A 13,218-nucleotide genomic window follows, 5' to 3' on the forward strand; every position below is an offset into this window, starting at 1 on the left:
CGTAAAAAATGTTCTTTGTAAAAAGAAAAAAGAAAGAAAAGAAAATTTGGAGAGTTTATTTTTAAATTCGTACATTAGCTTTCGCGCAATTCCCGTGTGAATAATTTCAGCGGAAAGTGTTGGAGTTAAAGTATAGTTAAGTTGTCAAAGAGGAAAGAAATTGGTTCTAAGCTGTTTCCAACTTTTGACTTGATCTTCTGAGATGTTCTCGAGAATAGAAATAGAAAAGTTAGTCGGGACACTTTGAGAAACTATGTGAATTTTATATGTTGTTGTATGAAGTTTGTATAAAGCCATTGCACAGCTTTCATTCTTGGGATTTAACATCCACTTTGATTTATGACATACTGATCGTCGCAGACGAGGAAAGGAAAGATAAATCACAGAGATAGCCTAGGAAAGAGCTTGATATTTAGGTATGTTATTAATCTAGTCGATATCAAAGGTCCTTTAAAAATTTCAGAAAGATTTGGAATTATTAAGCAAAATTTTATGTGATTAAGCTTGGTGCACGTTTCGTACAGATAGGATGTCGAATAATTGAAGTTTTTGAACGAAACGATTATCGAACAACCATGACGTGAAATGTATTCCAAAAGTGACTGCACTCAGGGACGATGTTGATTCGCGCGGACGAGAGAGAGAATATTAAAAGCAACGATAATCGATGAGGATGGATGAGGTTATAACGTTACGGTGAAACGATTTACTCATAAATTTTGTTTGCTTCCGTGAGATCGAAAAACCGCGACGCATAGGGGTGAGTCGATGTTACATGAAAAATATATGTACGCCGTGTAATTTTCAAACAAATCGAATACATTGACAATCAACGATCGTACGGATAATGAAAAAATTTTTTTACTGATTGATTAAAATAAATGTAAACAATAATTCATATTTATCAGAATGAACGAAATTTCAGTTTAATGTATTATATTTTCATCAACACAGGCGTGAATCTCGTTTTTGGTCAAACAAACGAGCACATTGTACGGTTTTTCAAATTTTAATCTTCCATGACTTTATTATTTTCTAGAAAGATCATCGATATTTTATATTTCTAATTAAACTTACAAGCGTACATGACGCGTTATTCGGCGTCCGGTATGTAACTGAACAGTAAACACTTGAAGAAATTGAAGAACATACTTCTGTTATCGTATTTTTTCATATAAAAATTTCAGTCGCTTTTAAAAAAATATTTACATGAAAAGCTTGTTTGCATAGTACTTCAGATATGGTATTCGCATCCATTTAGATTCCAATTCGATGTTTCATTTGTTTTTACTCAACTCAAAAAAGTATCTGCATGTAAAACAAACAATTTGCAACAATTGTACTGTTCATGAAAATTCAGGTACTCTCCTAAGTTGTAATAGAGTTTTAAATAGCTGCAATTTTTTTGTGTCCAGTCAACTACAAAGGATATGCATATTTTAACGACTTTACTAAAGGACAAAATTTCAAATTGTACTAAAATTCACTTTGATAAGTTCGTTCCCTGTGTTTGCAGAAATGTACGAATATTGCATACGAATGTTTATACCGTTTCATTTAGTAATTTACATAATAAAAACACCAGATGTAAAATAATATCTACAAATATCCTATGTTCGCTTGTTTATGAACAGTAATCAATTAACTATAATGACAAAAATTAATATTTCTTGTTCTAACAGTAAGAAATAAATAAGATTTGATTAACGATGATTTGAATTTCCCGCTGCTTCTTTGACGATATCACATCGAATGGAAACTTTACGCCAATTGATGAAAGGAAAACAAAAGGAACGAAGAAATTACCGTTTAATTGATTACAGAGAAGAATTTCCACATTCGCCCGTCTGCACAGGTTAAAGCACCAGTTGATTGAAGACAAACGGAACCATTGCTGGATCTTCCAAAAGCGACTCGTTTGAGATCAAGAAAGAGAAGACGTAGCTCTAACTGCAGTGATTGCGAACTCGATTGCAACGTCTATTTCTAGGTTCGAAAATGCTTCAGCCTATTTCGTGAGATTATCAATGTGGATTTTTTAGCTAACTTTATAAAATATTATAATTCATTACTACTCTCTTGTTTGATTCGAAATTTCTTAGATTAAATAGTCGTGCATGTCTTTCAACTAATAAAGTTACTGTTATTCGTCATCGTTCGAAGTCATTATTAAATCTTCGTCTATTAAATTTCTTGAAGTTTATTAGTTCAATAAATCGGAATAATTCGAAGGTTGTTTGATATTGAGAAAGAAAGCTTTTAATTTCATGACGCGAATGGTGACACCGCTATTGAACTGTTTCTTCCCCTTTTATGGCTTTGAGCTTCATGAACAATTCCACCGATGTTTCCTCCAATAAAGGAAAATGATACTTCGACCTTCCCTTTTCTCCCAATTTCGGCAGTAATCCCGGAGAATGTGATAAATTTCATAGACTCGTGTCAGATGGTAAACACTTGACCATAGCTTCTAATTAGTTCCGCTTTCGATTGAAAATGCAGTATAAAGAAAGAAGTTCCTTTTGTAAAATATTTTTATAAAAAAAAGATAAAGGGGGCGTTTAGTTAATAAAAAATTGTCACTTTATACGATCAAAAATTGTCACTTCGAAGTCGCGTCGTTTAAAATTCATATCGTATACATATATTTCATGTACGAAACATTCAAAATATTCCAAAGTAAAATATTCGATATGCTCTTTATAGAATGACAATTTTTGATCCCTGAAAAAAAAAAAACAGAATAGTTATTTTCTCTCGTAAATTTGAAATCCGTCACGAATAATAAAGCGTGCACAGTGGATCGTTCTGTTACTGTAAACGTAATTATCTGAAAAACGAGTTGTGTGGAAAATAATACAAATATAAATTTAAAATGTTTCGCAGTCTTCGAGTTTTAGCGTTCAAACTCTATTTTATATATTCTGAAAGTTAGGGGACAGAACAAATCTTTCTCCAAATTACTTATTGGTCGATAAGGAATTCAGTCGCATTAAAAAGAAATACTGCGCGCTTCTATGAAAAAAACGCAACCTTCCTTAAACAATTCATCGTCTTTCTCTCATATTTCCCGAGGACAATGTTGTGTATGAAAGCAACCACAATTAACAACTAAATCATTCAAGCACTGTGTAATGAGACAGAGCACGAAACGCGCTATTAAGCAGAGACAAAGACACATTCGAAGGGGGTAGCTTCCGACAGACGATCGCTTCGATCACGTTGGAAGGAAGCCCGGTATACACGTTAGAGGTTCCAGCTGTCGGTGGTGTATCGCGGTCACAGTAATCTATGAGGCAGTTTCGTCTTCATTTGCCAAATGGTCGGTAAATCCGCGTGTCACACACTGCCACGTGATGGAGGGAGAGAAGGCAGTTCGGCATCGCGTTAAGGCGAAACTTAACTGCGATGTAAACTCACTTTGGCCGCCGCTAGACCGCCACTCCTAACCAATACCGAGCCGCTGCGGCCATTCAACGACTCTCCCGTCGAGATTACGTAGCGTAGCCCTTGATCTGTTCCTACCGAGTTCTAGGCAAAACGGATTTGTTTTACTGCTGTCTTTGTGTAAACGTTCGCTCATGGCGTTGCTGGACTTGTATTGTTATTACGGTACTTCGTGAAATTCACGAACTTGATCTGCCAGTAGTTTTGTGGAGAAGTAAACTTGAACGTGTTCTAACTTTGGTATATGTAGAACAAATAGTTAGAGAATTACCGATTGTTGCATTGATGAACGTCACGTTAAGGGTAGAGGAGTGTAACAGATTTATGATACGATAAAAGCATTTGCTATTTTTGGAAATTTGAATTTCGAGAAACGTGGGAAACTTAATTCCACATAATTGGAAAACAAAATGAAATTTTAAAAGTAGAAATAACTTCCATGTAGCGTGATGCTTATTATGGCACATTGGTTTGCCGAAATAGGATTTATTCTATGCACATTTTATGTGCAACACATTCTTCTTGCTAAAAACAAATAGCTTCTATAATCTACGTTTGTTTTAACCTGTTAACGGAGCTTTTAAGAATCTTTGTCCATATAATACTCTTATGCTATTTTTAACCATAAAACACGGTAACAAAGTTCAGGTGGAAACTCTGTACGATATTCTCTACGAATGTATAGAAGAAAACGTAGATATACAAAATGTATATTCTAAAGTATAGAAGGAACATTTCTGAAAACATTTTCTTTTAGAAGAAAAACACTGTTACGAACAATGTTATTTTATGAGAATTTAAAATAAAAGAGAAGTTAAAATAAATAAAAGTACTCTTCGGCAGTAACCCTATTGACACGCGCAATGTCGTAAACTTTGACGAATACTGGAATACAGAGTATAGAAAAAAGGATTTTTAACCGTACTTTTAGTCCAAAGCACCCGTAATTGTATCCTCTGTTAGGGAAATATATTTAATTTTATGACAGAGCACGCGCCCATACATTCGTTCGTATTCTCAGGAAAAACGAATGAAATCGTTCAGTTGCAAACGTCGTAAAAAAATATACTTTCATCAAACTCACTTGCTGGCGTTCTTAATCATAAAACGAACCGAAAACGCATTCCACGGCACTTCTTTATTAATTCAACTTAATTACGTAACGTATACCACTATTAACTCCAAAGTTCAAAAAATTGTAACTTAAACCACGACACTTAAGGCCACGCGCACTTTTGATGAATTTTTTTCATCGGCGAAGAGCCATCGAGCTCGAGTAATTTAAACTTCAAGAAGCATCGTGCGCGGGTTACCGGAAATGTTCGTTACGCGGCGGCTATCTTGACGACATTGGTGAGAAAATGACTCGACCAACTGAAGGCTGACCACGCTAACGAAACACGAAAATAAATCGCTAAACTGGAATGAAGCGTTCGACTCATAATCGAAAGAGGAATCGAACAGTCCTGGGTCACGAAAACATTTCTAGAGAAACGTTCTAAAATTAACATAATATTGAACTGCGAAAGGAGGAAATGTTTGATTAAAAATGGTCGTACGTTCCTAAAAGAAAGAAAGAAAATGTTTGTAAAAAGTTAAAAAACCCTCGTGCTTTTGTTAAAAAGAAAAGGGTGGAAAAAATGAGCAAAACTTCCAATCTAAGGAGGAACATATTCGATAGATATAGTGAAAAACTTTGAAGTATGTAATAAACTGTATTATATATGGTTTTCAGCTGAACTTTTTCACTTGAAATATTTTTGCTCCATTTAGAATTTCATAAAAATGTTTCGTACAAAAATTGCGATTTTAAATACAACAGACATATTTCATGTGACAGAGTCCGGTGAAATAGTCTGTATATAAAAATTTGAGCACACGTTTCGTCCATTATTTTGTGACTGATTGCCTTCCGTTATAGATGGATTAAAACGCGCCATATTATTTAATAGGAAAAGATAGAAGCCGCTGGTAAAAGTTTTTTCAACGTCGAACGAAATTTGACGGGAAAGGTGTGTCGAAAGATTTTTACGTTACTTTCACGCGTATTAGCTATTATTTATCATCTTTCCTTACGGACAAATTTAAACATAATATCTAATCGATTCGCCACAAACTTACCGAATAAATATTTAATTCATATTGATAGGCCGAGTAATATCTAAATATAAGATTAGTTTTAGTAATTGTCCCGAATATCATTTATTATGTGCATATTTAATTATACGATAAATTCAAATCGAATAAATTTTGGTTCGTAATATTTCATTATTAATAACGTGAAATGGGAATTCCACACATATTTGATATATCTCATTTACATTCAAAATAATCCAAAGATTTGAGCCGTAATAATCGGTAAAGTAAGTAAGATATACTGATGTTTTTCGTCAAAAGGGCTAGATATATATTCCAACTTCGTTCAGGCTTGAATTCAAGCAACTATTTTACTACTTTCAAGTTTCTATCCTTCACATTAGTCGAATAACATTACTCGAAATGGATTAAATCGACTAATCTGAACGAGGCATAAATGAGTCAAAATTTTTAGAAATAACCTTCTCCGATCATATATCATCATACATATATTTACGATACTAACCTCCCAAAATCCAGCTTTATTAATCACTTAACCAAGACAGTAAACCCACCCTATGCCCGAAATCAAACGTCACCGAATTGCCTGCAGACCATAACACGACCAATCCGGAGGGGCTATTACCGCTTCGAAACGAGACCCGTAACGATGCTCGTTTCCCAAGACGTGCAAAAACGTCCCCTCTGCTTGGTGACCGCCTCTTCCGGATCGTATATAATTCCGGCTTTCGTTTCAGCGAGAAAAACCTCTCTTCCTCTTTTCTTTCTCCTTTAACGACGGTCCGAGCCGCGATCTCGTGAAAAGTCGGAGGCGTAGTCCGCGATATAAAGCCCCGTGCTATTCTCCCCCGACTGGTGTCAACTCCCTGGCGCGAGAATGCAAAGCGGAACGAACATTAAGTAAAATTCCGCCGGGGCGGTGCGACGTTTTACGCGCGGTGCGCCGCATAAAGCCTCTTACGCGCAAGTAAATTGTAAGTCCCTTATAGCCGACTGGTCAACGGCGTAAGCACTTTCGTTCGGGCCGTGGCAAAAACAGCGCCGGGTACGACGTAAGGAGATTAGGGTCGTTATTGCGCGCGCGGGTCCCTCGGCTGTACAGAAGAGAAACTTGCGACGCGGAAAAGTCGTCAGCTACCGTCGCGGTGTTTCCAAAGGTGCGGCGAAACCGCGAAAGTGACAGAAAGCCGGACACAAAAGAACCGTCCCGTATTAAACGGACGAAGTTACACAACCGGCTGAACGGGGTGGCGTAAAAAGCGTGCGATTCACTGTTGGGAGGAAAGCCGGCGATTGTCGAGTCTCGCGTCTCGTTTTCTTTCTCCCTCGGGTCTCAACGATGTCCCGGGCGATACTTAACGGAGTACTTGTACCGGGAGATGTAATTGATGGCAATTTGATTGAGCCAAGTCTGGGACGAAGCAGGTACTTTATACCTGATGCTTTGTACCATTGTGGATGATTATTGGACTTTAAACGGTTGAGAGGGAAGAAGGGTTTGTGTGGAAATTTGTTTCGAGCGACAGAGGATAGGGTTATAGATGCGTGCGCGTTGGACAACTGGAACTGAGATTGAATTAGTAGTGCTATCTATGATTACGTTTCTGCGTGTTCTGGAGCAGCATGAAATTTTATACCGAGTTTGTATACGTTGTATATTTGTCGAAATATTAGTAAGCGTACGTGATATTCGGTTTTGAAATTGTCTTCTTTAAACTATAATATATTACATTCTACAATTTCGAAAATTCACTGCTCTGTAAGATGAATAAAGTATATACTTACAATGACACGTCAGACTGGTGGTCAGAATCTGCTTGTTGGAGTCCGCGTGCTCGGTAGAGCTGAAAATTAAGAAATCAGAATATGTAAAATATATCCATAGAGCAGATATAATCTTACGTAAGATATTTCTCTATCACACTTTAAACGCGATATAAGCTATAATACTGTTTCATCGTGCCTTCACACCTGTTACGATTGCCATTCACAAGAGAAGAACATCCTACTCGCGGTTGTATATTCGGCATTCATAATGTCCAAAGGATTAAGTTCAATCCTACCAACTACTGTTAACCCCGACGCAATTAGGTCGACCAATAAGATCTACCAAACTCAAGTTTGCGAATCTACAAATCTCTCTTTCGACCTAGGTAACAAACAGTCCTTGTTAAATTTATACTCGGACTTAATAAATTTACGAACGGTATCGCGCGGCGGATATCCAACCAGTCGGATATCTGGCCACGGTAGCGCGATGCTCTCTGTTGGCGCTCGGTTAATGAAGAATTAAAGTCGACCTCCGCGTTCCTATTACGGAACGGTATGTTGGAACGATACACGGGTCGAGAGAGAGCCAGGCCGGAGACCCCGTGGATTCCGAGGATCCACGAGCGGTGCATGTTTGATGCCGGAAGTGCTTCGAGGCCCGGGCCTACCATCCTCTGGCTGCGGTTTCCGCAACCTCCGTAGGGTCATTAGCCAACCATTCATTATGCAAGTGCGAGGCAGTATTGCGTCAATATAGGAGGGGGGCGGCAGATTGTTGGCCCAATCGATAACAATGCGCCTGTTTACCGGCCGGATAATCAACAAACGCAGCTTCTGCTACCTGCTACCTCCGAAGACCAAGCAAGTGGGAATTACAATCTGCCTCGTTCCGAATGATATTGCGTCCCGGAAGTGTTGCGTCCTCTGCCACCCTCGTCCTCCTACTACTCGCGTCTACGTATACTCGTCAGCATCCCTCTTGATCCTGTCCTCTCCCTGTTGCTATTTACGCGACACAGTAGCTGGAGTAGGTGGAAATTCAGAATGGAAGCCAGAGGGTGTTTTTGGGGATTCACCGTTGATTTTGCTGGTGTCAGGGACAGTGGCGTTTTGCCCGTGGATTTGGAACTAAATATTTTTCGACGTTGTAGTTTTGCTAACCTATCAAGGGCTAAGCAGTGAAAGCCCGCTATGTATAAAAAGAGAAAGAATTTCTATAGATTGAAGAAAGATAGTTTAACATATCGTTATAAAATACTTCCTAAAATATTTCTTCAGATTTTATATTTAAATACTAGGTAGCTTTACCATAAAGCTTTGTGCCATATTCTATTACCTCTCGAGATTTAAAAAAATTGTAATCTTGCTCCAACTATTAATCATACACTGTGTTTCTGCTGTTGTGTCATCCACAAAACAGTGGTTTTGTCCATTCCAATCTTCAGAAATCAATAATTCATAGACATGAAAGCTTCCATTCGACCGAAGAAATACCGAAAACATTAATTCCACGTTAACTACAATACTATACCCAATTTCATCGAACCTTAATCCCTCTCTTACCACAATCTCCCTCCAAAAAAGTAACAAAGATATTCCGAGTTATCGTAACAATATCGGACACCGTACGTCAATCAGATTTCCCTCTAGTACCCGATACCGCCCCACAAACCTTAGTCACGCAACAAAAACATCCAGCAGATTCCTATCAGTTCCTTTCCAATAAAACAGGACTTGCGTAACCTGTTACTCAACCCGTTGCAGCAAACCCGATCTAACCTGTCAGACTATTGCGGATAGAGCACTGGCTCGAGCGTCGTAGACAGGGTTCCATAGGGGCCACCGGTCAAGCAGCCAGAATTCGATATTCGTCGGCGTGTCGGGCGCGACAGACAAGCCGGAAGTATGAAACGCGGAGATGAAAGGGGGCCCGGGCGATATTCCGAAATAGGAGACGGAAAGAGCAGCATGGGCGAAAGGGAGCTGAGAGGGAAGGGGAGGCGAAAGGGTGGAGAAAATGGCCGGGGGTTGGAGATCGACGGCCCCTTTGATCTAAGTTTCTGGGAATGCAGGCCGAAGGGACAGCGTGCGTAGAGCTGCCGCCCAGGAAGTTGCTGGTAATTTGCTTAGTTGAATTAGATTGTGAATTTTGTACCGCAGTGTTTGAGACCATCGCGTGTTCGTCTGTCGCTTCGCCCCTCTCACTTGGCCACCCCTTGGTCTCTCACCCCCCGGTCCTTTCGCGCTCCCGTCGTCGTCGTCGTCGTCGACCTTATAATTACTGTTCTATCTTCAGAGAGAGAGAAGTTTGCCAATTCGTTGCCGTCGACGGAAATCCGCGCTTTGATCCGCCAAGAAGCGGGTGCCACCCCCGCCATTTCACCATCCTCTTTCGTTCCGTATCTGGGGACACTTGGGACGTTCCGCGGTGAAGAGCGGAATCGCGTGCGATTATGCCGGCGTGATTTCCGCCGCTTTGATCCGGATGCTAAACGGAAAAGATGATCGCGAACGGGAAACGCAGAGCTGCTGGGAATAAAATTAATCCGACATCAATGGGACGCGAGTGTACCGTGGCTCAGACGATGTTCTCGATTACTTCGGGTTTCATAGTTCGAAATAAATACAAAGTCCCTGTGGGGAACGGGTGAAACGTTCGATGTGTTGTAATTGCGTTTGATGTCGCGAGTTAATCGCGCCAAGGCGACGGCTCCAGGGGTGGGTTAATGAGATCTGTTTTTCAAATCGATGCCCTTGGTAAATGGCTTAAGTAGCAAGATTGTTCAAAGGAATGGCATGAAATAGCGGATACGAGCAATCGTGTGCATCGGTTCGCTTTTTACAACAGACCAAACCCAAGGACGTTTCACATTACTTTCCACTTTATAAAACCCTTCGTACATCCCTCAAAAAGAAAAAAAAAGAATTCTCGCCATCCTATAAATTCCAAAAGGAGAATCTCCACCACCATATCCCACGAGACAACGACGATATCGAATTCGCATCGAAATCTGTTCTCTCGACTGGAGTTCGTTGCACCCCGTTCGTTGCTCGCGTTCAACTACCCCCATCCCCGAAGAGTAACGATCAAAAAGAAACGAAAGAAAGAAAAAGGGGAAGCAAAAACGAGCAGAGAAGGAAGAAGATCGTCAGACCGTCGACCCAAATTCCATCATCGTCGAATTCCTGGCGGCGCGGTCTTCGTGATTCGCGTGCGGATCGCGATACCGATAGACGCGAGGTCCTGGCTACATACCGGCTAGAGGGTGGAAGACATAGAGAACAGGCGGACGAGGAGGAAGGGGTAAGTATGTATATATGTATGTACACGTATAGATGCAGGTACCATGCCACCGTGCAGGAGGTGTACGCACGCCGTGCAGTCGGATATAATCCCGTGGAAACGGTGTTCCCGTATGCACGAGCTGGCTGCGTGTGCACGTGTGCGCGGGCCACGCGGCAACCGTGCGAATCCTATACGGCGGGCTTCAGGCACGAATGGGGGATCAATGTTTTATCGATATTGCAGCAGACGCGGCACTGATACGTCTCGAGTCGGCCGTCGTGCATATATAGTGCGTGCTTTCTCCCGTTTGCCGGAGGATTTATGGATTAGCGTTTGTTTATCGCTGTCCTCGCCGCGTCCCGACGTTCTACTGTTCGTTGTTCGCCGAGGGATGCTTTTTCTACGAGGATGCTCGCTTCGAACCGTTAACGCTTTCCTTTTCGTGTTTCGTTCGTACAAATAGAACGAGGTTCGTATAATTAGAAGGACGCGCGATCTAGCTGCTTAGGGTTTGCGTTGCATAAGCTGCGCGGGGATGTCACTTGAACCTCTCACAAGACAAACTGATCGACCTAATTTTCAATAAATTTTATAATTTTATTGCGTAAGTTACTTTAAGAAATTGCTATTCAACTTCCTCGGAAACAGATGATCTTCCATCAGAGAAACATGTAACGATAAAAATTCTGGAGAACACGAAGCTGCAGGTCGTACACGATGCTTCGAACGGGATTACCCGTGTGCGCTGAAGCGAAATCGTGGAAACGCTTGTCTGCCTGCATAAAGTATCGATCAACGCACGCGTTTGCCTCCGGTTTTCCTGCTAGACGATGCAAGCGCGCTGTCACAGAGACATCACCTCTCCCCGGAGGGAACTTAAAAGACGAGCGCAATTTTATCGCCTGGTCGGTGTATCGAACACCCGAGGTTCGTGTAAGGAGAAAAAATTCCAGCGATTAGGGATGGGTTGTAAACAAAATAGCGATGGAGCAATAGTCTAGAAGCACTTTGCGTGAACGCGAACTTAGAATCCACGAGAAAATGACGGAGAAATTCAGACGAGTAGAACGAGACAGGAGTAAAATGGGCGACAGAGGGGTAAGATATGGTAAACGTGACGAAAGAGGGAGACGGAATTGTGCAAGGGCGGATGGAGGATGGAAAGAAAGCAAAGAGGTTGCCGCCGTCAGGAAACTTTTGTTTAAAATTGGAATTCCTTTGCGGCTCGTTGGGACTAGGAATGCAGATAGGGTGAAGGCGACGAAAACCGTGAGAGTGGTTGAGCGAGGGTGCGGCAAAGGGAGTGTGGAGGGAACACGAGGCGAGGGTATCCGAAAAAATGGCAACGCACGATATTGTTTCGTCATAGAGGGAAACTTAGTAGCAATGGGTGCAAGTATACTATCTTTCAAAAATATACGAACACTTGCTTTATATCTTTGACAAGATTTATTCGCAAAATTACATTTATATTCGCTTATAAAATATTAAAAAAAAAAAAAATGGGGAAAAAAGAGGAGACGAGGAATAAAAATCGAAATTTGCGCAAAATATCCAAAATATCAAATTCGAAGAGAACAAGCACCGCAATTATTAACCATACGACGGCGTACGAGCTGTCGAGCAGCCAGGAACGCCGATAAATTCCGCGGGCCGCAATGTTCTTCGACTAAAGACAAGATCTACATGCCAGCGCTCGAGCTACCGATAAACACATACTATTCGGCAAACCATGGCAGCCGCTTAATTAATTTGCAGCTATCTTACGAGAAGCTGGAATCATGTTACCGGTACGTATGTAGCCGCAGCTAAACGCATTAACCCGTAATTATCGAAATTACAGGACCGCCAGCAAGCCAACCGAACACTTCCTCTGGTATCTCTAAGACGTATCTTCCCACTTTCTCCCTTTCTTTGTCTTTCTCTTACGTTCTTACACACTCCTTCTCATCCTTCTGACGCGCCATTCTGCGACCTACTGCGGATACTTAAATAAGTGTCCCATCTCGCTAATTATTCGAACGCCCTGATGGGCCGATTCTCCCGCTGCTCTGAACTCCAGGATATATAGATCGTGACGCGCTGAGGCGGGTTTTAAGAAATTGAAATTTGATCGGGTGGGGTGTACTAATTCGACGGATTAACCAAAGGAATTGTAATCGGAATTTTCGGAGACGTTGAAAACACACAGGAAAAACGTGTTTGGGCCACTGAAGTTTGGAGAAATGATAATAGCCGAGAGTGTAATTGGAGAAATGGTTGATTGTTCGGGCAATTTGACTGAACTTTGTTTGGATAAGTTTACGGATGTTTTCGTTCGAACGTTTCATGTCCGACTAAGTTGGGACTTCTCTACTGTGTTGTATATTACCCGACTCTAAATTTATTTTGCTATTTTTCAAATGATTATAATTTATTTTATAATTATAAATTCTATCTGCTTTACTATATTGGAGACGAGTCATGCAGTACAGATGAAAATTATCTGGCTTTTTTTCCTGAGATATTAGCACTTTTCTTTAGATGAACAAATTAATATAACAATTCCGTGTAACATATTTCGGAAACATATTGTTTATTCCATTGTTCTGATACGTTAAACGTTCACATTCCGAGTG

The 13,218-nt window shown here is 40.7% G+C and overlaps 1 protein-coding gene across 5 annotated transcripts in view; it reads right to left on the bottom strand.

Moving 5' to 3' along the window:
* Window positions 1-13,218, bottom strand: part of LOC117239971 (teneurin-a) — a 702,004-nt gene that overhangs the window by 438,531 nt on the left and 250,255 nt on the right. For all 5 annotated transcript variants that reach the window (XM_033506078.1, XM_033505890.1, XM_033505950.1 and 2 more), the window contains exon 3: window positions 7,330-7,388. The gene's annotated coding sequence lies outside the window, so the exon portion shown is untranslated. The remainder of the gene's footprint in view (window positions 1-7,329; window positions 7,389-13,218) is intronic.

The sequence above is a fragment of the Bombus vosnesenskii genome, unplaced genomic scaffold (genome assembly GCF_011952255.1).
Source record: "Bombus vosnesenskii isolate JDL3184/JDL3185 unplaced genomic scaffold, Bvos_JDL3184-5_v1.1 scf7180000013262, whole genome shotgun sequence".
Taxonomy (NCBI): Eukaryota; Metazoa; Arthropoda; class Insecta; order Hymenoptera; family Apidae; genus Bombus; species Bombus vosnesenskii.